The following is a 25,454-nucleotide window of genomic DNA, read 5'->3' on the forward strand; positions in this document are numbered from 1 at the left end:
GGGATGGGTGTTGGGGAGGGTGGGACCGGCCCCAGGAGATGTGGCCACAACTCACGGGGCAAGCAGTGAAGGCAGATGAGCTAAAGATCAGGAGCAGAACTCGGTCTGATCGTGTCCCGTGCCTGCGGAAGCAGTGGGGCCACCTGTGAGTCCTCATTGAAACTATCTGAAGTAATCTTGGTGGAGCTTGGCCTTTTTTTTCTTTCATGTTGATACACAGCAGTAATCTCTTACAAAGCATCCTGCCCCTAGGGTGACGCGTTCTGTGTAGACTGGGTTAACAAGTTCCTGGTGCCCAGGAATAGCTTATACTGTGTCTCTCTCCAACTTAGTTTCTGGTGAATCCATCACCTTTTTCTGTGCATGTGTATGTACGTGTGTGTGTATTTAAGTATATGTGATGTGTTCCTGATTATGTAAAACTCCTTATTGCCAAATTCAGACTTAAATTGAAGAAAGTAGGGAAAACCACTAGACCATTCAGGTATGACCTAAATCAAATCCCTTATGATTATACAGTGGAAGTGAGAAATAGATTTAAGGGCCTAGATCTGATAGATAGAGTGCCTGATGAACTATGGAATGAGGTTCGTGACATTGTACAGGAGACAGGGATCAAGACCATTCCCATAGAAAAGAAATGCAAAAAAGCAAAATGGCTGTTTGGGGAGACCTTACAAATAGCTGTGAAAAGAAGAGAAGCGAAAAGCAAAGGAGAAAAGGAAAGATATGAACATCTGAATGCAGAGTTCCAAAGAATAGCCAGAAGAGATAAGAAAGCCTTTTTCAGCGATCAGTGCAAAGAAATAGAGGAAAACAACAGAACGGGAAAGACTAGGGATCTCTTCAAGAAAATCAGAGATACCAAAGGAACATTTCATGCAAAGATGAGCTCGATAAAGGACAGAAATGGTATGGACCTATCAGAAGCAGAAGATATTAAGAAGAGATGGCAAGAATACACAGAAGAATGTACAAAAAAGATCTTCATGACCCAGATAATCACGATGGTGCGATCACTGACCTAGAGCCAGACATCCTGGAATGTGAAGTCAAATGGGCCTTAGAAAGCATCACTATGAACAAAGCTAGTGGAGGTGATGGAATTCCAGTTGAGCTATTCCAAATCCTGAAAGATGATGCTGTGAAAGTGCTGCACTCAATATGCCAGCAAATTTGGAAAACACAGCAGTGGCCACAGGACTGGAAAAGGTCAGTTTTCATTCAAATCCCAAAGAAAGGCAATGCCAAAGAATGCTCAAACTACTGCACAATTGCACTCATCTCACACGCTAGTAAAGTAATGCTCAAAATTCTCCAAGCCAGGCTTCAGCAATATGTGAACCGTGAACTTCCTGATATTCAAGCTGGTTTTAGAAAAGGCAGAGGAACCAGAGATCAAATTGCCACCATCCGCTGGATCATGGAAAAAGCAAGAGAGTTCCAGAAAAACATCTATTTCTGCTTTATTGACTATGCCAAAGCCTTTGACTGTGTGGATCACAATCAACTGTGGAAAATTCTGAAAGAGATGGGAATACCAGACCACCTGATCTGCCTCTTGAGAAATTTGTATGCAGGTCAGGAAGCAACAGTTAGAACTGGACATGGAACAACAGACTGGTTCCAAATAGGAAAAGGAGTTCGTCAAGGCTGTATATTGTCACCCTGCTTATTTAACTTATATGCAGAGTACATCATGAGAAACGCTGGGCTGGAAGAAGCACAAGCTGGAATCAAGATTACTGGGAGAAATATCAATAACCTCAGATATACAGATGACACCACCCTTAATGGCAGAAAGTGAAGCGGAACTAAAAAGCCTCTTGATGAAAGTGAAAGTGGAGAGTGAAAAAGTTGGCTTAAAGCTCAACATTCAGAAAACTAAGATCATGGCATCTGGTCCCATCACTTAAGGGGACATAGATGGGGAAACAGGGAAACAGTGTCAGACTTATTTTTTGGGGCTCCAAAATCACTGCAGATGGTGATTGCAGCCATGAGATTAAAAGACGCTTACTCCTTGGAAGGAAAGTTATGACCAACCTAGATAGCATATTCAAAAGCAGAGACATTACTTTGCCAACAAAGGTCCGTTTAGTCAAGACTATGGTTTTTCCAGTGGTCACGTATGGATGTGAGAGTTGGACTGTGAAGAAAGCTGAGCGCTGAAGAATTGATGCTTTTAAACTGTGGTGTTGGAGAAGACTCTTGAGAGTCCCTTGGACTGCAAGGAGATCCAACCAGTCCATCCTAAAGGAGATCGGTCCTGGGTGTCATTGGAAGGACTGATGTTGAAGCTGAAACTCTAATACTTTGGCCACCTAATGCAAAGAGTTGACTCATTGGAAAAGACTCTGATGCTGGGAGGGATCGGTGGCAGGAGGAGAAGGGGACGACAGAGGATGAGATGGCTGGATGGCATCACCGACTCGATGGACATGAGTTTGAGTGAACTCTGGGAGTTGGTGATGGACAGGGAGGCCTGGCGTGCTGCTATTCATGGGGTCGCAAAGAGTCAGACACGACTGAGCGACTGAACTGAACTGAACTGATACTTCCACCAGGGCTTCCCAGGTGGCTCAGTGGTAAAAGAATCTGCCTGCCAATGCAGGAGACATGGGTTCAGTCCCTGGGTCGGGTGGATCACCTAGAGGAGGGCATGGCAACCCCCTCCAGTATGCTTGCCTGGAAAATCCCATGGACAGAGGAGCCTGGGGGCTACAGTCCATGGCGTCGAGAAAGAGTTGAACATGACTTAGCAGGTAAACAGCAACAACGCTTCTGCCAGTGATGCTGTGCTAAGATGCTTCGGTTGTGTCCGACTCTTTGTGACTGCATGGACTGTAGCCTGCCAGGATCCTCTGTCTGTGAGGTTTTCCAGGGAGGAATAGTGGAGAGGGTTGCCATTTCCTACTCCAGGGGATCTTCCTGACCCAGAGATCGAACCTGTGTCTCTCATGTCTCCAATATTGACAGGTGGCTTCTTTACCACTAGCAGCATCTGGGAGGCCCCCGCAGTGATGCTGCCACCATATGATACATTTTTTCCTATGTGCCATGTTAATGAAGCCCACAGTTGTTCCTGTTACCCCACATACCCAGGGTACATTGACAACCAGTGTTTGTTTAGGGCCACCATGGACAGATCCATTGCCAAAAGCTTTCCACTCGTCCTCAGACATCCTGTTGTTACCGTTGCCCCTTGGCAGACAAGGAAACTGACTTTGGTCAGGGAAGGAAGGGGTCTGGCCATGTGAAGAGAAGCCTGTACAGGAGCTAGTGTAGAACTCTCTTCTTCCCCACACAGATGCTCGGAGGTCGACTTTATTTTTCCCATTTCATAGATGAAAACATGAAGCTCAGAAAGATCATGTAACCTGGCTGAGGTCATGTAGCTGGTGAGGGGCTGAGCTAGGGTTTGCACACAGTCTGAATTGGAAACTCAGGTTCTTCCCACCCTACCCGGTGCCTGCCTCCTCTGCCAGAGGCCACCTGCCCCTTGCTCCCTTCTTCCCTTTATAACTCCGCCACCACCTTCCTCTTTTTCAGTATCTCCTCCGTCACTTTGCCCAGCATCTGAGCTAGTGGCCCAGCTGACTCTATGCTGGGCTGGGTGTTGTGAGCCAGGCCGGGAGTGCCACATTAAGAAGAGCTGCTGTTTCAGGTACCTGGAGGGTTAATAGACTTTAAAATACTTGTGACAAACTAAACACACAGTTACACACCCACATCTATGTACATATGTAATGTGTATGTATATATGTGTGTGTGTGTATCTGTATTTATCTCCATAGAAGAGAGTTAAACTCTATATCACTCTAGCATTTCAAACATACATTGTTTAAGCATTGTGTTTTCAGTGTGGGGCTTCCCTGGTGGCTCGGGCAGTAAAGAATCTGCCTATAATGCAGGAGATCTGAGTTTGATCCCTGAGTAGGAACAATCCCTTGAAGAAGGGAATGGCAACCCACTCCAGTATTCTTGCCTGAGAAACCCCATGGACAGAGGAGGCTGGCAGGCTACAGTCCATGGGGTCACAAAGAGTCGGACATGACTGAGGCGACTAACACACACACAGTATGGTTACTAGTTTGCATTGTCCCCCTCATTTATCAGGATTCTATTTGCATATCGCCCCATTTCTCTGTAGTCCTTACCTGCTTGCCATTTGTAAGGACTGTGTTCCTGTTAGCACGCATAGAAGCCGTGGTTGACCATGTGCGTTAAGCTCTTGTGGCCTCCTTGGTTGTTTTCTGCTGAAAGAGGTTTGTTATACCATAGGAAAGTCCCTCCACCCTGGAGCATATGTCCTTAATGAGTTCATTGTTATCCCAGACAGGCTTTGAGGAACCCCCAACAGTAGAATATTTTACAGCCCATTCTGTGCATTATTGCAGTGTTTTGTTTTTAAGCACTTTTCAGCACTTTCCTGAGTTGTCTTTAGACACAGCCTGGGGTGGATACTCCCTGGACAGATAGGGTGATGCTCTTGAGCTTGGTCTATAGCCAGCGCTCAGTGAACATGGACCAGATGGAACTCTTTCTTGAAGCTTGGAGCACCTGTGGAAAGCTGCTGTTGACTCGGGATCAATTGGTCTCTGCAAAAAGCTGAGCAAGGCAGTATGGTACAGTGATGAAGAACATGGCCTTGGAGCCCTAGCTCTGCTAATAAGTAGCTTTGTTATCTTGGAAACCACTTCTGGTCTTTTCCTTCACCTGTAAATCGTGGAAATAGTATTAGTACCTACCTCAGTGGGTTGTCAGACGTAAATGAGGTATTGTTGGTACGGTATTTAGAGCCATGTAAAAGTGAACTGTTGTTATTGACTCAGGTCTGTGTCTCTCTTGGATCTCTGTGGCTCATGGCACTCCTTTCCTCCCAGAAATAACTCTCCTGCTTTTTAGTTGCTTGGAGCAAATACTCTTCTATACATAAATGATGCTCTTTATTATGGAAATGTCAATGACTGTCACAAAGTTTTTGGAGGGGGAAAAACCCTGAATTTTCTTGAGAGAATAACAACCATGATACATCTTTAAATAGAATATCCGCCACACAGGTTATTTTGAGGAAAAGTGGTGATATTACCTTAGTATACTTTACTCCGTTGTATCCAGGGGCAGAGTGCAGTGTGGTTAATTAATTAATGTGCCCAAAGTTTCCAGTTTATGAAGGGCTAGCCTATTTATTCTTTCTCCCAACAATCTGAGGGGAAGGGTTTCTCCATCATGACCCTCATATAATGGATCAGAAAACCCCGATCCAGCGAGGCTTCTCCTGAGTGGAGGTTCTTTCCTGGGAGCCTCAGCTGGCCCAGGCAGTGCGCTTTTAGGTGTTGAGTTATCTGAGTGGGGTGTGACGGGATCCTGATTGCTCGAGGATGGCCAGAAAGTTCTGCTCCTGTTTTGGCATTTCACTTTGGCCGAGAGGACTATCTGAGGACCCACATAAGCTAGAAGAAAAAACCCAACAACGAACTCAGCACTCATCATCTGGGAAAGGGCTGGACACTGCTGTTAGGCAGTTATTGGACCTGTGAAGAGGAAAATACCAAGATCACAACTTTACAGCGTTCAATTCTTTGAAACGTCAAATGGAGCCCCAGTACGGCCGTCAGATTTAAAGTGCTCCAGGATTAGATTAGACTGTGATTCCATGCTGTGTACTCATGTTTCTCGTTATGAAATGCTTCTTGCGCTTATTTTCCTTGATTGGCTGAGAAACAGCCTTGTTTCTCCTGTTACTTGGTGCATCCAAGTTTCTTTTTCATTCTCCTTGTCTTTTGTCTTCTGTCCTGTTTCAGGCCTTTAGACAGCAGTGAAACATATTCAGGAATGCGCAGCTCTGGAGGCCCCGACTGTGGGGTCTGGGGTAGGGGTGGGGATGGGTGTTGGGGAGGGTGGGACCGGCCCCAGGAGATGTGGCCACAACTCACGGGGCAAGCAGTGAAGGCAGATGAGCTAAAGATCAGGAGCAGAACTCGGTCTGATCGTGTCCCGTGCCTGCGGAAGCAGTGGGGCCACCTGTGAGTCCTCATTGAAACTATCTGAAGTAATCTTGGTGGAGCTTGGCCTTTTTTTTCTTTCATGTTGATACACAGCAGTAATCTCTTACAAAGCATCCTGCCCCTAGGGTGACGCGTTCTGTGTAGACTGGGTTAACAAGTTCCTGGTGCCCAGGAATAGCTTATACTGTGTCTCTCTCCAACTTAGTTTCTGGTGAATCCATCACCTTTTTCTGTGCATGTGTATGTACGTGTGTGTGTATTTAAGTATATGTGATGTGTTCCTGATTATGTAAAACTCCTTATTGCCAAATTCAGACTTAAATTGAAGAAAGTAGGGAAAACCACTAGACCATTCAGGTATGACCTAAATCAAATCCCTTATGATTATACAGTGGAAGTGAGAAATAGATTTAAGGGCCTAGATCTGATAGATAGAGTGCCTGATGAACTATGGAATGAGGTTCGTGACATTGTACAGGAGACAGGGATCAAGACCATTCCCATAGAAAAGAAATGCAAAAAAGCAAAATGGCTGTTTGGGGAGACCTTACAAATAGCTGTGAAAAGAAGAGAAGCGAAAAGCAAAGGAGAAAAGGAAAGATATGAACATCTGAATGCAGAGTTCCAAAGAATAGCCAGAAGAGATAAGAAAGCCTTTTTCAGCGATCAGTGCAAAGAAATAGAGGAAAACAACAGAACGGGAAAGACTAGGGATCTCTTCAAGAAAATCAGAGATACCAAAGGAACATTTCATGCAAAGATGAGCTCGATAAAGGACAGAAATGGTATGGACCTATCAGAAGCAGAAGATATTAAGAAGAGATGGCAAGAATACACAGAAGAATGTACAAAAAAGATCTTCATGACCCAGATAATCACGATGGTGCGATCACTGACCTAGAGCCAGACATCCTGGAATGTGAAGTCAAATGGGCCTTAGAAAGCATCACTATGAACAAAGCTAGTGGAGGTGATGGAATTCCAGTTGAGCTATTCCAAATCCTGAAAGATGATGCTGTGAAAGTGCTGCACTCAATATGCCAGCAAATTTGGAAAACACAGCAGTGGCCACAGGACTGGAAAAGGTCAGTTTTCATTCAAATCCCAAAGAAAGGCAATGCCAAAGAATGCTCAAACTACTGCACAATTGCACTCATCTCACACGCTAGTAAAGTAATGCTCAAAATTCTCCAAGCCAGGCTTCAGCAATATGTGAACCGTGAACTTCCTGATATTCAAGCTGGTTTTAGAAAAGGCAGAGGAACCAGAGATCAAATTGCCACCATCCGCTGGATCATGGAAAAAGCAAGAGAGTTCCAGAAAAACATCTATTTCTGCTTTATTGACTATGCCAAAGCCTTTGACTGTGTGGATCACAATCAACTGTGGAAAATTCTGAAAGAGATGGGAATACCAGACCACCTGATCTGCCTCTTGAGAAATTTGTATGCAGGTCAGGAAGCAACAGTTAGAACTGGACATGGAACAACAGACTGGTTCCAAATAGGAAAAGGAGTTCGTCAAGGCTGTATATTGTCACCCTGCTTATTTAACTTATATGCAGAGTACATCATGAGAAACGCTGGGCTGGAAGAAGCACAAGCTGGAATCAAGATTGCCGGAAGAAATATCAGTAACCTCAGATATGCAGATGACACCACCCTTAATGGCAGAAAGTGAAGCGGAACTAAAAAGCCTCTTGATGAAAGTGAAAGTGGAGAGTGAAAAAGTTGGCTTAAAGCTCAACATTCAGAAAACGAAGATCATGACATCCGGTCCCACCACTTCATGGGAAATAGATGGGGAAACAGTGTCAGACTTTATTTTTCTGGGCTCCAAAATCACTGCAGATGGTGACTGCAGCCATGAGATTAAAAGACGCTTACTCCTTGGAAGGAAAGTTATGACCAACCTAGATAGCATATTCAAAAGCAGAGACATTACTTTGCCAACAAAGGTTCATCTAGTCAAGGCTATGGTTTTTCCTGTGGTCATGTATGGATGTGAGAGTTGGACTGTGAAGAAGGCTGAGTGCCGAAGAATTGATGCTTTTGAACTGTGGTGTTGGAGAAGCCTCTTGAGAGTCCCTTGGACTGCAAGGAGATCCAACCAGTCCATTCTGAAGGAGATCAGCCCTGGGATTTCTTTGGAAGGAATGGTGCTAAAGCTGAAACTCCAGTACTTTGGCCACCTCATGCGAAGAGTTGACTCATTGGAAAAGACTCTGATGCTGGGAGGGATTGGGGGCAGGAGGAGAAGGGGATGACAGAGGATAAGATGGCTGGATGGCATCACTGACTCGATGGACATGAGTCTGAATGAACTCCGGGAGTTGGTGATGGACAGGGAGGCCTGGCGTGCTGCAATTCATGGGGTCGCAAAGAGTCAGACATGACTGAGCGACTGATCTGATCTGATCTAATTCGTTCCTGATATTCTGAGTTGATTTAGACCAGTGAGTCTCAATTCCATGGTAGATACTGAGGTTGGGGCAGGGGCACATGCATACTTAGGGGAATTTTTTCAAATTAAATCTCTTCCATTCCCTCCTCCATTGTGCTAGACCCCAAGATGGGGAGGAATGGCTGAGTCATCTGCGTGCTCATGTTTCCTAGGATTCTCTGGCACAGCTCCCCTCCGCCCCATCCCAAGGTGTGTCTGCCCTTTAAGAGCTGGGATTATGAAGGTGCTCAGGGCTGGCTGGTCGGTTGTCCCACCACAGGCTGCTGCTCGGAGCTGGACTGACTGAGGCTGATGGTTCTAACCTGGATCGGCAAAGGAACCCACAGGAGCCAGGGCACCATGTTCAGCATTTCAAAAGGCTTCACAGAAACTACACCTTTACCCAGGAAAAGGACACACAAACTACCCAAAACATCAAGTTTCCTTGCTTTTGTTGGAATTGCAAGTCTGTATGGGTTCATGCCAATGCCAAGTTCTGATTGGCTGTGAATGACATAATAGGAATTTCTGAGACAGGATTGGTCTGACTCTAGACATTGTTACTAGAGCTGGCATCAGGCATCATTCCCCAAACTGAACATGCTCAATACCTTTAGAATGAGATTGACCTTGAATACGAGTGCCCTTACTATCCAAATTAAGCAACCAATTGTTTCTTGTTTACTTAGCTGTGCTTATCATTATCTCACCTGCAGCAATGATTTGATTTCATAATATTATGAACTCTTTGTAAATGTGGATTGTTGGGTAAAATTTGGATCTGTATTGAAATGGAACAATAGTATATGGAATCAAACAATTACTGTTAAACATCATCTGTTAGAATCTTGTGGCCAGCCTGCGGAAGAGACAGAAAAAAAGGTTAGTAAAACAGCAGGTCTCATTTAGTGCCCTCATTTTAAAAATGATCTTTTTAACCAGCTTTGCACTAAAAGCTAAGACAATTTACAGTGAAGCACTGACTATTAATACTTAGTCTCCGTAGCCTCCTGGGATCCTGTTGGTTGTATGTACTTTTTGCGTAGGTATGTTTGATGTATACACATCATACCAAATTCTGCTTTTTCATTTTGTATTATGATGTATAGACCTTCCCATTTTTCTGCTTTGCTCCTGTGTTTGTCATTCTTAATGGTCACAGCTGCCTGAAATAAACCTGAGGTCAGACCAGACAGTCTAGCTCAAGTGATTGAGAAGTCTGTCTGTCTGATCTTTGGTACCATGGCTGGTGGGGTCAACTCTGGCCACGTCTGTGTGGGTGAAAAAGATGTGCTCATGCTTGCTGGTGGAGAAGGCAGTGGCACCCCACTCCAATACTCTTGCCTGGAAAATCCCATGGACAGAGGAGCCTGGTAGGCTGCAGTCCATGGGGTCGCTAAGAGTCGGACACGATTGAGTGACTTCACTTTCACTTTTCACTTTCATGCATTGGAGAAGGAAATGGCAACCCACTCCAGTGTTCTTGCCTGGAGAATCCCAGGGACGGAGGAGCCTGGTGGGCTGCCATCGTCTACGGGGTCGCACAGAGTCAGACACGACTGAAGCGACTTAGCAGCAGCAGCAGCAGCATGCTTGCTGGGATGCTGAGAATAATAATTTACATATGCTGAATGTTCTTTTCTTTTTTTGTTGTTGTTTTTTGTTTGGTTTTTAAATTTTTTAGTGGCACCTCATGTGGGATCTTAGTTCCCTGACCTGAGATCAAATCTACTCTGTGCATTGGAAGCACAGAGTCTTAACCACTGAATCACCAGGGAAGTCCCTTGAATGTTATTTCTTAATTTTCCCAGGAGCTCCTCTGAGGTAGGCACTATTATCACCATTTTATTTACATATGAGAAAAAAGAGGCTTTTTGCAGTGACTTGTTCACAGTCACATGCCAGTATGAAGCAGTGGGCCAGAGATCCGAAGCTGGGTCTCTTCAATGCCAGAGTTCTCAACCAGATTTTTCTGTGCTCCATGGGGCTCATCCAGTTCTCAGCTCACTTCAGAAAACTAACCACCTTCCACCTTAATCCTCACAACAAATACTTCTGTTAATGTGTACTCGAGTCACAGAGGCTTAATAGTAAAAGAATATGAAGTAAACGCTGCAGGCAAGCAGGAGCCCCAGAGATGCTCGCATCCATGTTGGGCATTTGCTTTCAGGGTGATTTTGGCTGTAAATAGCTTTTCTCCCCCCGACCTTAAAACCTAATCCCCCTGAGAGTGGCCACCAGATTCCTACACATGCTAAAATTAGACATTATCTGTGTGCCCTGCTCCATTCTCCAGACACAATAACAAGTTTCCCACATTCTCCCCGCTGCCATTTCCTGTGGCAATGCTTGGAAGTCTTTGCAGCAGTCTCTCCTGCCTGCAGCGGTCCTGGGAGGAGGCGTTCCTCTGTCACCTGGACTCCTGTGTGTCTGGGGCCCGCAGACCCAGTTCCTCTGTACTTTTCCAGGGGCTTGCTTCTGTTGAATGAAAAAATTTCACACATGAATTAAAGCACTCATGTCCTTGGGCGGGATTGGAAACGGGAGTTCAGACTCTAGAAGACTTCTTGGGGCAGAGGGGTGAAAAGTGTCTGGATTTACCCCCTGGGCCTTTGGCTTCCTAGTCTCTAAAATTGCCTTTTTCTGGAGTGTGGCCCTCATTCTAGGGTCCTGACATTATCTGAGCTTAGAATGTGTTTTTCTTTTGTTCAGTTGCTAAGTCATATCTGACTCTTTGTGACCTCGTGAACTGCAGCACGCCAGGCTCCTCTGTCCTCCACTATCTCCCAGAGTTTGCTCAAACTCATGTCCATTGAATTGGTGATGCTATCTAACCATCTCATTCTCTGCCACTCCCCTTCTCCTTTTGCCTTCAGTCTTTTGAGTGAATTATAGTGGTTCTATACCATTTGGAAAACTTGTACCATAGAAGTAATATTGTAGACTGCATAAGTTTTGTGGGCCTATGAACCTATTTCCCCCCTTTTTTTTCCTTCAGGATAAATGGATCTGAATTTTAGACATTTGATTTACTGATGAATTTTGGAACTCAGTCTCCTTTTTGTTGAGGATTTACTTTCTTTGGTTATTTGGGTGGTGTAAATGTTGTAGGTCACCTGAGGGACTAGAGCTGTCCAGAAGGAAGTAGGGCTTCAGTTCAGGCGTCACTGCCTTCATGAAGTATGCTAGGATTTGACAAGTCAGAGGAGAGAGGGGAAGGCGTGTCCAGAATGGGGTGCTTCAGAAATGGAGGTGGAAGGAAGATGGTTTGCACGGGAACCAGTGCCTCCTACACCCACCCAGAGTATTGGGAACACTTTATAGTAACTGGAAATAAGGTTGAGTAAACGGGGGGCTGGGGCATATTGGGTCCTGAAGGCCCAGGAGATTAGAGACACAGAAACATGATAGGATTTTATGCAAAATGGTGACATGATGAGAGTAGTATTTTAAAGAAGACTAGTCTGGTAGCTGAATGCCATGTAGGCTGGAGGCTGAGGCAAGGGGTGAAGTCAGAAAGAAATGCTGAGGTGTGAGGTAGGAGTCTACAGGACTTGGAAAACTGAAGATAAGAGGTTTGGAGGGTAAAGAAGAGAAGACTCTCTTGATTGGGGCCTCGGTTGGAAGAGCAGTGGTTCCTTGATGGATGGGAGGGACTTAGTGGGCCAGGGTAGGGTGGGCAGGAATGAGGTGGGTCCCTTGGGTTTAGAATTAGACTTCTTTGGTCCCAGATCGAGTCTGTGTGTGGGTGGAGAAGAGAGAAGAATGGGTAGAAGAATCTCTCTCCAGGAAATGGGAATAGTGATTGGTGTGGATAGATGGATATGGGAGACAAGATAGCAACTCATACCGCCTTCCTGGTGAGTTGGGGGCAAGGCCAGGTGCTCAGACGGAGAAAGGAGGAAGACAAAATTGGAGGCCTGGATGGGAGACAAGGCCTGGAACCACACCAGTGGGGGATCTGACTAGGAAATCAGCGTGCTCATTCAGAAATTTCCTGGAAACAGCAAGGACATAGGCCAGGTCTGCATGCCACGGCCGCCTCCTGGCTGGGGTCTGCAGCAACCATGTCTGCGCTGCCCCCAACCCTCCCAGCTCCATACCCTCCCTGGCTGGGGTCAAGATCCCTGGCAGCAGGAGTGTCTCGGGCCCTGGTGTGGATGTCTCACAGGCAGTAGAGAGCAGTGCTGATGACTTAAGGAGGGTGGTGCAGATGGTGGTTTGGTCTTGAAAACGAGGCCAGCCCTTCTCTTACTTTGGTCTCCTCTCCATTAAAAAAAAAAAAAGCTAGGCAGAATAGAAGGCGGATGGTGTTTTGTGAGAGAGGCGGGGAGTTGTGTCCCCAGGGGCCTCTGCAGGGCACTGTAGAAGTGAGGGCAGGGGGAACGTGGAGCTGGTGTGGGATGAATCCACAGGAGGGAGGAGCTGAGAGGTTGTGCCAGAAGGGACGTCTGTGCAAAGTAAGAACAGAGGAAGCGGTGGGGTAGAGAGCCTGATGGGAGTTCTGTCCTTAGCACAGCTGGCGCAGAGGCAGCCCTTTTGTGCAGTGTGGCATTAGGGAAGTGGGGGTGGAGGGGGGCACGGATAAGGGATGCCTGAGGAAGCCAGACTGACACATGTCCTCTGTTGCCACAGCACACCCAGGTGCTGCTAATCTGCATCATATTCTTAGCGGACTCAGCCCCCTCTCCACCTGTAACCAGAGATAAGAGATGTTTCTACAGCTGGGCTAAGCAAGACAAGTCTGGAAAGTCTAGAAGTGTTTGTTAATGTGAGATGAACTGTTGCAATATTATTAGAAAAGTATTTGGACTTAATTGCCTTAGGCACATTAGTCCAAGTGTACTTAGCTTGAGCACTGGCCAAGAATTTCTCTGGTGCAAAATGAAAAAGTAGGGCTCTATGGAGGTTCTTTTCCATGGAAATTGAATTATAGACTCACAGACTGATAAAATCTAGAGCTTTCTGGAAAATTCCTTAAACACAATGGAGGACCCTGTCTCCCCTCACCCTGGTTCACAGCGAAGGAACCCAAGGTCCCAGGAGGTGAAGGGCACGAGCCCCGTCACTGTCACTTGAGGTCTTGGTCCTCCTCAGGGCTCCTAGCCTTGCTGCCTCATGGCTTCCCTTGGTCTGCATTTTCAGTGACGGATTCCTCTACCAACTGCTCAGTTGGGGGAAAAGCTCACACTAGGGGGTGGACTTCAGGGCTGGCTCGTATCACAGGGCTGCTCTCAAAGTCCTTCCGGTCACGGCCCTCAGTGGTGGTGGAGTGAGATGGGGGAAATCTCAGGGGGGCCTGTGGGCAAGTACTTCTCTTCAGAGGGAACCACAGTGTGGACACATGGCCGTCCAGGACTTCTGCCAGGAACCCGGTACCTCCAGGCCTTCTTGCAGGTGTTGATTGTGGCCTTGGGTGTCTTGCCTCCTTTGCTTTACCCTCACTCCATCCTTCACTTGGAGCGTACTCTCCACCTGGGTCTCCGCAGTCAGCTTGTCCAGTCTCCCAGGGCCAGCGCACACCCCACGTCTGGGAAGCCCTCCTTCCTGCCGCCTTCTCTCATCTGCTCCCCTCCACTTCCTTTCACTCCACTGGTCTCCCCTACACACTCACACAGACTTCTTAAACCTGATTTTTAAAACATTGTCTTCTTCAGGCCTCAGATTCTTTACCTGTAAATAAAATTCTGACCTAAGTATACACTTAAGCAGATTTTACTGCCCTGTATCAAGATAAGTCTATTGATGCATGTATGAAAAGTATTGTTTCTCACTGAAAAAGGCTAATTTCTTTAAGTTCTCAGACTTTTTTTCAACTTATGAAGAATTAATCAAAAATACTTTTTGCATGTGAAACTAAACAGTCGATAGATGTGAGTGGATTCAGATATGTAAACTAGGTTTTCTGGTTGGCTAAAATGATTTGGGGAGGAAAAATTCAACTCTCCATATGGGTCAGTTTTTTCCAGAGTCAAAATTTAATTCTTGTATAGGGAACAGAGAATGTTATATGTGTTATATATGTTACTGTCAGTGTTTTCTAAAATGATTTCAGAGAGTAATACTTTTATGCTGATAGAATGAGGAAGGCTTCTTCAGGAAGTAAAAACTAAGAAACTATAAAGAAAAAGATTGAGAGGTTCAGCACTAAAAATATAAAACTTTGTATGTTTTTTAAAAAGAACCATAATGGTTAAAAGTCAGACATGGGGAAAAATATTTCCCGCACATACAGTAGACAAAGTGTTAATTATCTATGATACATAAAGTGATTAAGAAAAAATCCTTGGGCAAGAAACATGAATGGCCAGTTAAGAGAAGAGAAACAGCTGGGGGGAAAAATGAACTGATTCTCAAAGCATTGAGGTGCCTTTTCCCCATCCATCAGATGGGTAATAATTAAAAATAATGTTCAATCCTGACAAGGGTTCAAGGTAGAAACTTTATGATAGACTTGCTCTGTGCATAAGATTTATATAGGAAGCTTTTCAAAGCAGTATTGTTTTTAGTGTAAAAACTGGAAAAAACTTTAATTTCTATCAATAGAGGAATGATTAAATGAATGATGGTATATCCATACCATGTAGCAAAAGTGTGTGTGCCTGTAGATTTGTATGTATTGGCATTCGAAAGGGGTCCAGGAAATATGTGAAAAACAAAGTGCATAACAATATGTATGGTATGACTTAAGACCAAAAACAGAAATAGCTTTGTGTGGTTGTGTGTATTTATAAATACATATAGAAGGACAGAGGGTGCATGGGTGATTTTTGGGGCAAGCAGGAGAAATTTTCACTTTTCCTCTCCATACATCTGTTTTTTGAAATTTTTTTTATGATGAACTTGAAATTGTGTGGTTTTTTTAAGTTGCAGTGAAAATTCATATATGCTATTTGGCCCTGTAATTCCACATCTAAAAATATTTACTAAGCGGATAATTGGGCTTCCCAGGTGATACAGTGGTAAAGAACCCACCTGCCAACACAGGAGATGCAGCTTTGATCCCTGGGTAAGGAAGATCCCCTGGAGGAAATGGCAACCTGCTCCAGTATTTTTGCCTAGAAAATTCCATGAGCAGAGGAGCCTGGCAGGCTACAGTCCATAGTGTAACAAAGAGTTGGGCATGTCTGAGCAAACACACACACAAACAAGGAAGTAATTGGAGAAGCTGTCAAAAGTATGTATAGCATCATAATATATTACAGCATTGTGTGTAATAGCAAAAAAAAATGTAGCCCGTGTTGAAATGGTTCCATTGTATTCATTTCATAAAGCTAAAAGTCGTGTGTGAAAGAATCTATTGCTTTGAGGAAATACTTACATACACACAGTGAACATTTTAAAAATGCTTGCTCTGTACCAGGGACCATGTTCAGTACTTTATATAACTTGTTCTATTTAATCTTCTGAATTGTCTTTTGTCATTCCCATTTTGCAAATGGAGAAATGGAGGCTTGGTTAGAGTAAATAAATTTGCTTGAGGGTCAGATTCCTACCAAGTTAGTAGAACTGAACACAAAGGTCTTGCTGATTCCCAGATTACTTTCCAGATGCTAGATTACTTCTTGAGTATAAAAACAGATTACATACATACATATGATGTGACTCATTTTATAAAAATGAATCTTTCTGTGTCTTAGTTTTCTCATGGGTAAGGTGTGGGGGATGAGTGGCTAGTATTAATACAACTAGATATTCTGAAATTAATGTTTTATTTGAAAGATTTACATACACTTACTACATGTAATCCGCCCCCCCCCCCCAGATTATGAAAGTATTTGGAATTACCTAATTAATAGGATTTGGAAATACCTAAAAAGTAGAAAATAAAAATTACTGATAAGCCTGTTACATGGAGAAAACTAGCATTAATGCCCCTCCAGTCCTTTTTTTGCCTGGTGTGTGTAGGTGTGAACATTATTGAGGTACTTAATAGTTACTGCAGGATTGGTTTCAGAGAAGTTTTTGCTGATTATATGCCAATATAATACAGGGTTTGTCTCAACATGCCCTTGACATCATCCCATGTTAAATTTTAATGATGAAATTTGGTGACCAAAATTGTTTCACTGATATGTTTCTTGATTCTTTGTTGTATGTAGTCAGTTGAGCTTTTTTGCTGTTGGCCTTTTGAACTTTCAGGTGAATTGGCTGTTCCTGTGCTTGGGAAGTATCTACTGATGATGTCTTCCTAAAGTTGACCATTGAAGACCTTAAGCAAGACTAGTAGAAAGTCCTTATAAGCAGAAGTTTCCCTCTGCCTGTTGGAATATGTTTTTCTTACAGGGATGAATTCGTGGTCTGTGGTAAAAACTTGACTTCCTAACCATTTGGAATTTGCCTTTAAGGTTTCACCTGGTGGTTCGATGGTTAAAACTCTGTGCTTCCACTGCAGGGGGTGCAGGTTCGGTCCCTAGTGAGGAACCCAAGATCCTGCATGCCTCACGGGATGATCAAAAAATCACTTTTTAAAAAGTTTGATTTTAAAATATAAGGACTGATTGGTGAAATGTATACAGGACTTCTCTTATGCAACTTCCTGAGAGTCTATAATTATTTCAAAATAAAGTTTTAAAAATTCAAAGAGTATTAAAACTTGGGCTCCCTCCTGTAACTGAGCTTGATAACTCTGACAGGAAGGGCCCATGGCAGAGGGAAGGAGCAATATATGACAACAGACCCAAAGCCAAACAGTAGTTGGGAAACTGCTTTTGTTGTTGTTGTTTTTCATTTGGAAATAATCTGACTTTAAATGGTTGTGAGAGTTTCCTGGCAGTCCAGTGGTTAGAACTCTTGAGCTTTCACTGCCGAGGGCCTGAGTTCAATCCCTGGTCAGGGAACTAAGATCCCACAAGCCACACAGTGTGGCCATAAATAAATCAATTCAGTTCAGTTGCTCAGTCATGTCTGACTCTTTGCAACCCCATGAACCGCAGCACGCCAGGCCTCCCTGTCCATCACCAACTCCCAGAGTCCACCCAAACCCATGTCCATTGAGTCCGTGATGCCATCGAACCATCTCATCCTCTGTTGTCCCCTTCTTCTCCTGCCCTCAGTCTTTCCCAGCATCAGGGTCTTTTCAGATGAGTCAGCTCTTTGTATCAGGTGGCCAAAGTATTGGAGTTTCAGCTTCAACATCAGTCCTTCCAGTGAACACCCAGCACTGATCTCCTTTAGGATAGACTGGTTGGATCTCCTGGTTGCAAAGATGAAAACTGAACAAGGAACTCCATTTACTCTTTGTCAGATTCACCCCCTTAATAACCTTTGACCCGATGAGCTCTTGAAAAATGTGCTCTTTTGTGACCACAGTCACTACCCTCTGCTCATCCTCCTGGATTTTCAGCACCACAGTCTCCCAGGTTCCAGGCACTCACCTGAACAAAACTATTTACATCCAGGTTGCAGACTTCCCAAGAACCTACAGTGGTTTTGTTTCCTAAGATTTAAATATAAATCCAAGCACTTAGGCTTCAGAGGCGTTGAGCAATTGATTCCCTGCCTCTGAAATCAAATATTAATCTTCCTGCCATGCCTCCAGTACAGCCCTTCAGCTGTAGCCGACCCAGTCATTTAGCAACTGTCTTGTTCTATCTTGATTGACTTGTTTTCATCTCAGTGCCTTTCCATATGCTGCTGTTTCACATCTGGCAGATTATTTTGTTCACATCTCTTCCTCCTAAGTCACATAACATGGTTTTTCTACTGAAAAAAAAAAAAAAATTCCTTCTTTATTCTATTAGCGCCATCTGATTTGGGCATATCTATCCTGAGTTTTCATTACTTCAGGGTTGTTTTGAACTTTCATATAGATGTCGTCATATGACATCTATTGTCTCCTTGAGATCTCCCCACCCCCGCCCCCCATGGATGGCATCAGGATTATCTTTTATAAACCTCCATAGGCCTCATGTGGTTGTGCCAAAGGTGTGACCTGGTTTTGAAAGAGTTACTGCATTTGGATTTCATTACCAGAACCATCCAGCAATCTATAAAGCAAAATTCTCATCACATTGATGCTTCTGAACCCCTTTTTCCTTCAGGGATGTGGCCCTCTTCCCAGGTGGGCCTTCCTCATAGTAGGTGTAAACATCTGTGCAGTGGCTGCAGAGGGTGAAGCTGTTGTGTGTTAATCGTATCAACCTTGTGTTGTGTTGTTCTACTAGGTTGGAAGAGACTCTGAGTCAGTCTGGGAACCTAATAACTGATGGCATAGGAGTTCCAGGTTTCTCACAGTCAAGGTCTAAGTGCCTTGTGAGGATGCCTTTACTGGTAGTAGAGTACCATCTTTTCTCTTTCTTCTCTCTTTTTAAATGAAGCTAAGGCTAGCACTAGTTCATTATCTACAATGTCAATATTGATTTTTGTTTGTAAGGTGGAGTATTAACAGATTAGAATCTGTTGGCTGCTGGCAGTTCTCAGCTGCTTCATTGAATTTAAATGAATAAGGGATGGCTATTAAGATGTACTTGAGATTTTTAGGCTAAATCAGACCTGCCTATACTAGTTGTTCTTGACCAGATTCACCACTTCCTCTGCAGCATCAAGGTGGAAAAAAATGAGTCCTGAGGCCCTTCTCTACTTTTCATAAAACCAAATCCTATTAAAAGCTTGCACAGATAAGAGATGTTAGGACATCCTCTGCAATACAATGCAGCTTGACTCTTTTCCTCTGCCAAGAGATGCTTTGGAATTAAGACTATTGACTGACACAACCCATGCTAGCAGATGGTGCCCATACATCATATGTCCAAGTGCAAGCTTGTCCAGAGACAGCAAATATCTTAACAGGCCAGATTTTACAAAGATGAAGAATTTTCACAATGATCTTGAAGGATTAGGGATGCTCCTGAGAAATGGGGCATGTTCCAAACCAGGCTTGCCTCTTCAGATGCTGTGTTACTGTGCTCTCTGCATCTGGAGACAAGTTTAATTTCCAGTCACAATTGCTCATTTCCCTCCACTTTTTCCTTCCTCCAGCACTTCCTCTAACCTAGTATATGACTGAGAAATTAATAATAATAATAATGTTGATGTTGATAATAATAATGGCTACATTACTGTTTGGCTGTTATAATGTGAGAGGACCGAGGAGATGAGTTGCTGATGAGTGGATGGCCTGGAAGGAACTCTTCTCTTTTCATGGCTCTGTAAAATCTTCAGATTGAATTGTTTCAAATACAGCTAGAGGCAGGAAGGGCAGTTAGCAAACTAGTCCAGAAAACTCACAGAAAACAAACCTATCAGATTCAGAGAGGTTGTTATATCCAAGTTAATAAATGCCAACAGTGAGCCTTGAAAGAGTTCTTCATTTTTCATTGTACAATCTGATTTATTGTTGATTGGATTTTAGTGGACTAATTAATGATGATAAACTTTTTGAGTGACTAGAAATAAAGTAAATTTCATGGATGTTTGCTATTCTAACTGACTTCACTGAGGTTGATATCATGGAGTTTGTGATATCCATGGGAGGGCATGTTTGGAGGGCAGTTGGCTACCAGCTTCTTGTTGAGGCCTTTGTATTTTCTGAATTCAGGTTAGATGGGAGCCATTGATATTGATTTGTTCCTTATTTTTAGACTGAATAGACTATGATCCTGCATCAATGCTGAGGTGAGAAACCCTTATTAGAGGCTTTCTCAGTCTTAGAGCTATAAACATCTTTACAAGGCATAATAACTTTACTGGAGACTTACAGTGAAGACTTTAATCAAGACCCATCCCCAGAATGGTTCAAGATACTCTGCTTCCTTGAAACAGACCCGACTAAGGTTCAGAGAGCATTTGGCTCTAAATAATTTCCCCACCCACTAAAAGTATGAGAGCATAAATGAATGCATCTGCATTTATTATCTCAGAAGATAATCCCATGGTGGTATAAACACTAAAGAACAATGTGAGCTTTTTGAATTTTTTTAGTCAGCATAAGTGGTTCAGAGTATTATATTATTTCACTCTAAAGTTGCGACTGGTGAAATTAAAGTTATTTTTAAATTATTGTTGTTCAGTTTCTCAGTTGAGTCTGACTCTTTGTGACCCCATGGACTGCAGCGTGCCAGGCTTCCCTGTTCGTCACCATCTCCTGGAGTTTGCTCAAACTCTTGTCTATTGAGTCAGTGATGCCATCCAACCATCTCATCCTCTGTCATCCCTTTCTCTTCCTGCCTTCAACCTTTCCCAGCATCAGGGTCTTTTCTAATTAGTCAGCTCTTTGCATTAGGTGGCCAAAATATTGGAGCTTCAACTTGAGCGTCAGTCCTTCCAACGAATATTCAGGGTTGATTTTCCTTTAGGATTGACTGGTTTGATCTCCTTGTAGTCCGAGGAACTCAAGAGTCTTACGGTAAAATATAAATAACTTAAAATTTACCTGTTTTTAAGTGTACAACTCAGTAGCGAAAGTATATTCACATTGTTATGCAACCGATCTATGGACTTCTTTCATCATACAAAGCTCTATATCCGTTACAAAACAACTCCCTGCTTCCTACTCCCCAGCCCGGGTAACTGCCATCCTACTTTCTGTTTATTTGAATTTGAGTACTTTAGATAGCTCACAAAATGGAATCACACAATATTCGTCTTTCTGTGATTGGCTTCCTTCACTTAGCTTAATGGCCTCAAAGCTCTCAGATCTAAGTGAGGGCCATTTGCCTCTGGTTCTCCTACTCCCAGGTAGATGTAGCCCTTTGACATCCCAGCTCATTGGGGAACACTCTCCAGTTAGGGCTCCACCTCAGCCAGCCCTGAACTACGATTTCTGCTCAGAAGATCAATAAAATGAAGGTGCCAATTTGGCAGAATCATCCAGTGGTTTGAGGGCAAGAGCAGCTTCTATAGGGCTCATCTCTCTGAGGTTCTTTCTTCCTTCTGGCCTTGTGATTCTTTACTCAGTTGTTGAAGCTTCAGTGCTTTTCAGTTTTTTAAAAAAAATATTGATTTCATTGTTAGTTGTTTTCAGCAGAATGGTGGACCTGAAAAATAGAACCTGCTTTCCCAGACACCAGACCTCTGGCCTCTGGTGTTTATTAACATCACCTAGCTCTTGCACACCCATCCATTCTGGGGCTGGATGGGGTTCATATTTAGCATACTTTGCTCATGACCAAATCAGCCTTCTGTTTAAACATACCTCTGGCAAGAAATCATCCTAATTGACAGTGGAAGCTTTAGGCCCTCCCCTCACAAGACTCAAAATCAGTGTTAAAACCCAAGGTCTTGTGCTGGTGGCTTTGGAAAAAGGAGACCTGGTGAGAGAGAAGTGACCTTTATTGACATTTCAGTTCCTGAGTGCTTGAGAAAAGGTTGTCCTCGTTTATTGGAGTCCAGTTATAATTGAGTTGAGATAGTAGAGGGCAGGAGGCTACTTTTTTATGATGCTAGATTATCAGATGGATAACGAATTCTTATTTCCCAATCCTGCTGGTCACATGCTAGCTGTTGAGAACCACACTCTCAGCTCTCTCCATGCCGGTGCATGGAGGGCCAAACCAAGGCCAGGACAAGCAGGAATAACAAGCGTGCATGACACGCTTGAGGAGGCAGATCACTGCGGTGGCAAATCAGGACATGAGTGTCAAAAGCCCATGTCTGACCGGCTCCCCACCCCCTCCTCATTCAGTGCTGTGTCCTTGGCACAGTCACGTAAAGTTCCGGACAGCAGTCAGGTGCTTTTTCCCTTGACCTTGGCTGTAGGAAGGTCAGTTTTACTGGCCCCAGCCGCCCGCCCATGAAGGATGGAGAAGGGGGGCTTGGAGGACTCCCTAGGAGGAAGAGGGAGCAGCCACGTGGTGATCAGTTTTGTCTAGAACCCAATCCATGGACTCTGGTTCCAGGACATAGAGTTATCCAGCAGTTTGGGTCCTTGAAGCAATCTTTGTTTATCTGACCTAGCCCCCTCATTTGCGGATGAGCAAAAAGGCTGTAAGATTTTCTTATTTTTAAAAAGGTGTAGTGCTGCTTTAGCCTCATGTGGCTTGTTTTAGTAAAACCTAATTTGGGAGAGTTTATTCCAAACCTCTAAAGCCACTGCTTGAGCCCTACAGAAAGACGTTAGCAGTGGTGAGCCACACCAGCACCTGACTCTTCAGGAGGCCCAGCTCAGGCCCAGTTGGCTGACACAGGCCACTCAAGATGGCTGTTCTCTTGCTCTCTGTACATCCCCTGCTCTACCAGTGCCTGCTTCACCTACACCTACTCACAGGACTGACCCACCTGCTTATTTGCCCCAGGCCCCAGCTAGTGACTGTTCTTAGCAAAAGGGGCGGTAAGGGGCATGCCCCGATGCTAGTTTCCCCGGTTACCAATGAGCAAACCTGATGTCAGTTCCCCCTATAACTAGCAATCTCCCCTTCCCTTTGGCAGCAAAGACTGCTGCCATGTCTTGCTCACCACCCATTGCACATGGTGGATATCGCTCCAGAACCTTGCTTCAGACATGTAAACTCCCCCATCCAATAAACCATTGATGTCTCCCTCACTGAGTCTGGGCTGTTTCTTCTTTGGTCTTGAAGCTGGGCGAGTACAGCATTGTAGGCCTGCAGGGTGCAGCCCAACAAGATCTGAAGACAGTCTAGTCAGAGATCAGTTGCTGCTACTGCTACTGCTAAGTCACTTCAGTCGTGTCCGACTCTGCGATCACATAGATGGCAGCCCACCAGCCTCCCCCATCCCTGGGAAAGTCAGGAGGCCCGACTATGTGTTGGTGGGTTGGGCAGATGGGCCCCTAATGGCCCTGTCTGGTTGCTGAGACCACAGGCTTCTGGAAGCACTATTGTTGGCCCTTCTGGACGGGGCCTGACTTTGCCTGCAGATTCCCAAACCATCCCACCTCAACTCCAGAAGAGCCTCTCCACTCTTGCTCCCCAGATGACTCGCTTACCTGTTCAGCCCCCGGTCATGCTCTCTGTATTTGTACCTGTGCCCACTGTCACTTTCACCACCAGCCTTAGAGTAGCAGAGCCTTTCAGACCATCCTTTATGTTACTAAAGCAATTGAAATAGCTTATTTTTCAGCCTACTGAGAATGATCAAAAACCAAACTTTCTTTTTAAATTACCTCTATAATTTTATTTTAAAATTACCCTTGTAAAAGTGAAAGTGGCTCAGTCGTGTCTTTGCCACCCCATGGACTGCAAGTCCATGGAATTCTCCAGGCCAGAATACTGGAGTGGGTAGCCTTTCCCTTCTCCAGGGGATCTTCCCAAACCAGGGATCAAAGCCAGGTCTCCCGCATTGCAGGCGGATTCTTTACCAGCTGAGCCACAAAGGAAGCCCAAGGATACTGGAGTGGGTAGCCTATCCCTCCTCCAGCGGATCTTCCCAACCCAGGAATCGGACTGGGGTCTCCTGCATTGCAGGCGGATTCTTTACCAACTGAGCTATCAGGGAAGCCCCTATAAAAGTCGGTGACCATTAAAATGAAAAATGTGTTTTGTACTTGGTATTTTTCTTCTTCCTAAGCCAATAAACATGTTGGCTTTGAGATAACAGGGAAGGATTGTCCTGGACCAGCAGCTGTGTCTTTCCAGCTTACTGCCAGCTCCTGGATTTGAATGTTTTGTCTGATCAATAGAAATTCTTTTTTCTTGGCTCCAATGGAGACGGGAGAGCCTGAGGATCATGAAGGAGCTTGGACAAAACTCTATTGAAAAGTTTTTACGAAAGTAATTTCTCAATCGGTAGTTTGAGATGTGTCTTTCTTGTGACTGGGCTCTTGAACTGTAGTTCTTGTCATCACTGCATTATTTCCTGTTTCTGGGAAATAGTTTTTCCTGCCCTTCCTCTCCTCCCCACCCTGATTTTTCTCCCCCATCACCTACAAACAAACACAGGTTTACTTTTTCTTTTGTTTTGGTAGTCTTAGTTACTAGAATTTCGAACCTGAATGTTTGGTAGAAGACTTAAATATGGGGGTTCTTCAAATTAAAGGAGCAGGCAGCACAATGTTGACTCTATGGCAGATTATCAGGGTAAGTATCAGATTGGGTTCTGTACTATCACCTGTAAACATAAGAGTTTGAGATTTGGACAGTCTCAAAGTCATTGGTCCCTCGTTTGACAGATGAAGATTCCGAGACCCAGAGAAGTCTTGGCTTGTTCAAGGTCCCACCAAGTCAGCTGGAGAAGGATCAAGTGTCAGAAGCCTTGTTTCCTGGCCCCAAGGCTGCCCTTTCCTCTCTTCCATGATGCTTTGCTCATGCCGCCCCTTGCCCCCAGCACCCACCCTCCGTCCTGGACGTGGAGAATAGACCCACGTGGCAGGACACACCATGCCCATGCGCATCTTCATGCCTTCGTCCCTTCTTTCTAATCAGGCCTGTCCTGCCAGCCTGCTGTCAGTTTAAAGGAGCAGGCAGGTGTCCTGCCTCCCGCACTGCTCTCACCCTCCTCAGAAGGCCTGCGGGTCACTCCTCAAGTGCATTTTAGCTACTCTGACAGTCGTGCTTTCCAGATGGTGGTGTTCATTTCCTTGTGGTAGGACCTGTCATGATGCCTGGTTTCCTGTAAATGGGCCCTAAGTGAATGGGGAGTGGGGGACGGTGTCACGCACTGGGTGTCACAGGTAGGCTTGGCTTCTTTTGCTTTGCTGCCCAGCTTTTCAGGTGTCTCTTATCTCTACAGCGACTAAGCAATGTTGCCTCCATGTCTCTCACTCCAGCTCTTAGCACTGAGTTCTCAGTTGGTGGTCGATTTCAGCGCTGAGACTTCATTTTCCTGCTCTTGGATTCAGCTGAAAATATAACTTTGCTTTATCTTGAAGTCTAAGAACTGACCATGTCTTCATGGCTGCCTAAATACTCTGGCCTCAGGGTACCTACCATTTGGGAAATAAGCCAGCTGGTCACAGCAATAAGTTTGCAGATGTCCCTTGCCACCCTTGGTTACTCTGCTACTTATTTGCAGTGTCAGGCTATATGAACATTGGCGGGAGACACAAGCCAAATAATTGTTAGGATTGCTGTGAAAATTGCAGTGAAAGCCATAACCCTCCAGGAT

General features: G+C 44.5%; 1 protein-coding gene across 4 annotated transcripts in view; it reads left to right on the plus strand.

The window, feature by feature from the left end:
* TEX2 (testis expressed 2) overlaps nucleotides 1–25,454 on the plus strand; it is a 120,441-nt gene that overhangs the window by 27,837 nt on the left and 67,150 nt on the right. The window contains exon 1 of one of the 4 annotated variants that reach the window (XM_055575513.1): nucleotides 3,338–3,667. The exons of the other annotated variants lie outside the window; for them this stretch is intronic. The gene's annotated coding sequence lies outside the window, so the exon portion shown is untranslated. Of the gene's footprint in view, nucleotides 1–3,337; nucleotides 3,668–25,454 lie in introns of those variants that run through there. 4 annotated transcript variants of the gene reach the window in all.

This window comes from Bubalus kerabau, chromosome 4 (genome assembly GCF_029407905.1).
Source record: "Bubalus kerabau isolate K-KA32 ecotype Philippines breed swamp buffalo chromosome 4, PCC_UOA_SB_1v2, whole genome shotgun sequence".
NCBI lineage: Eukaryota > Metazoa > Chordata > Mammalia > Artiodactyla > Bovidae > Bubalus > Bubalus kerabau.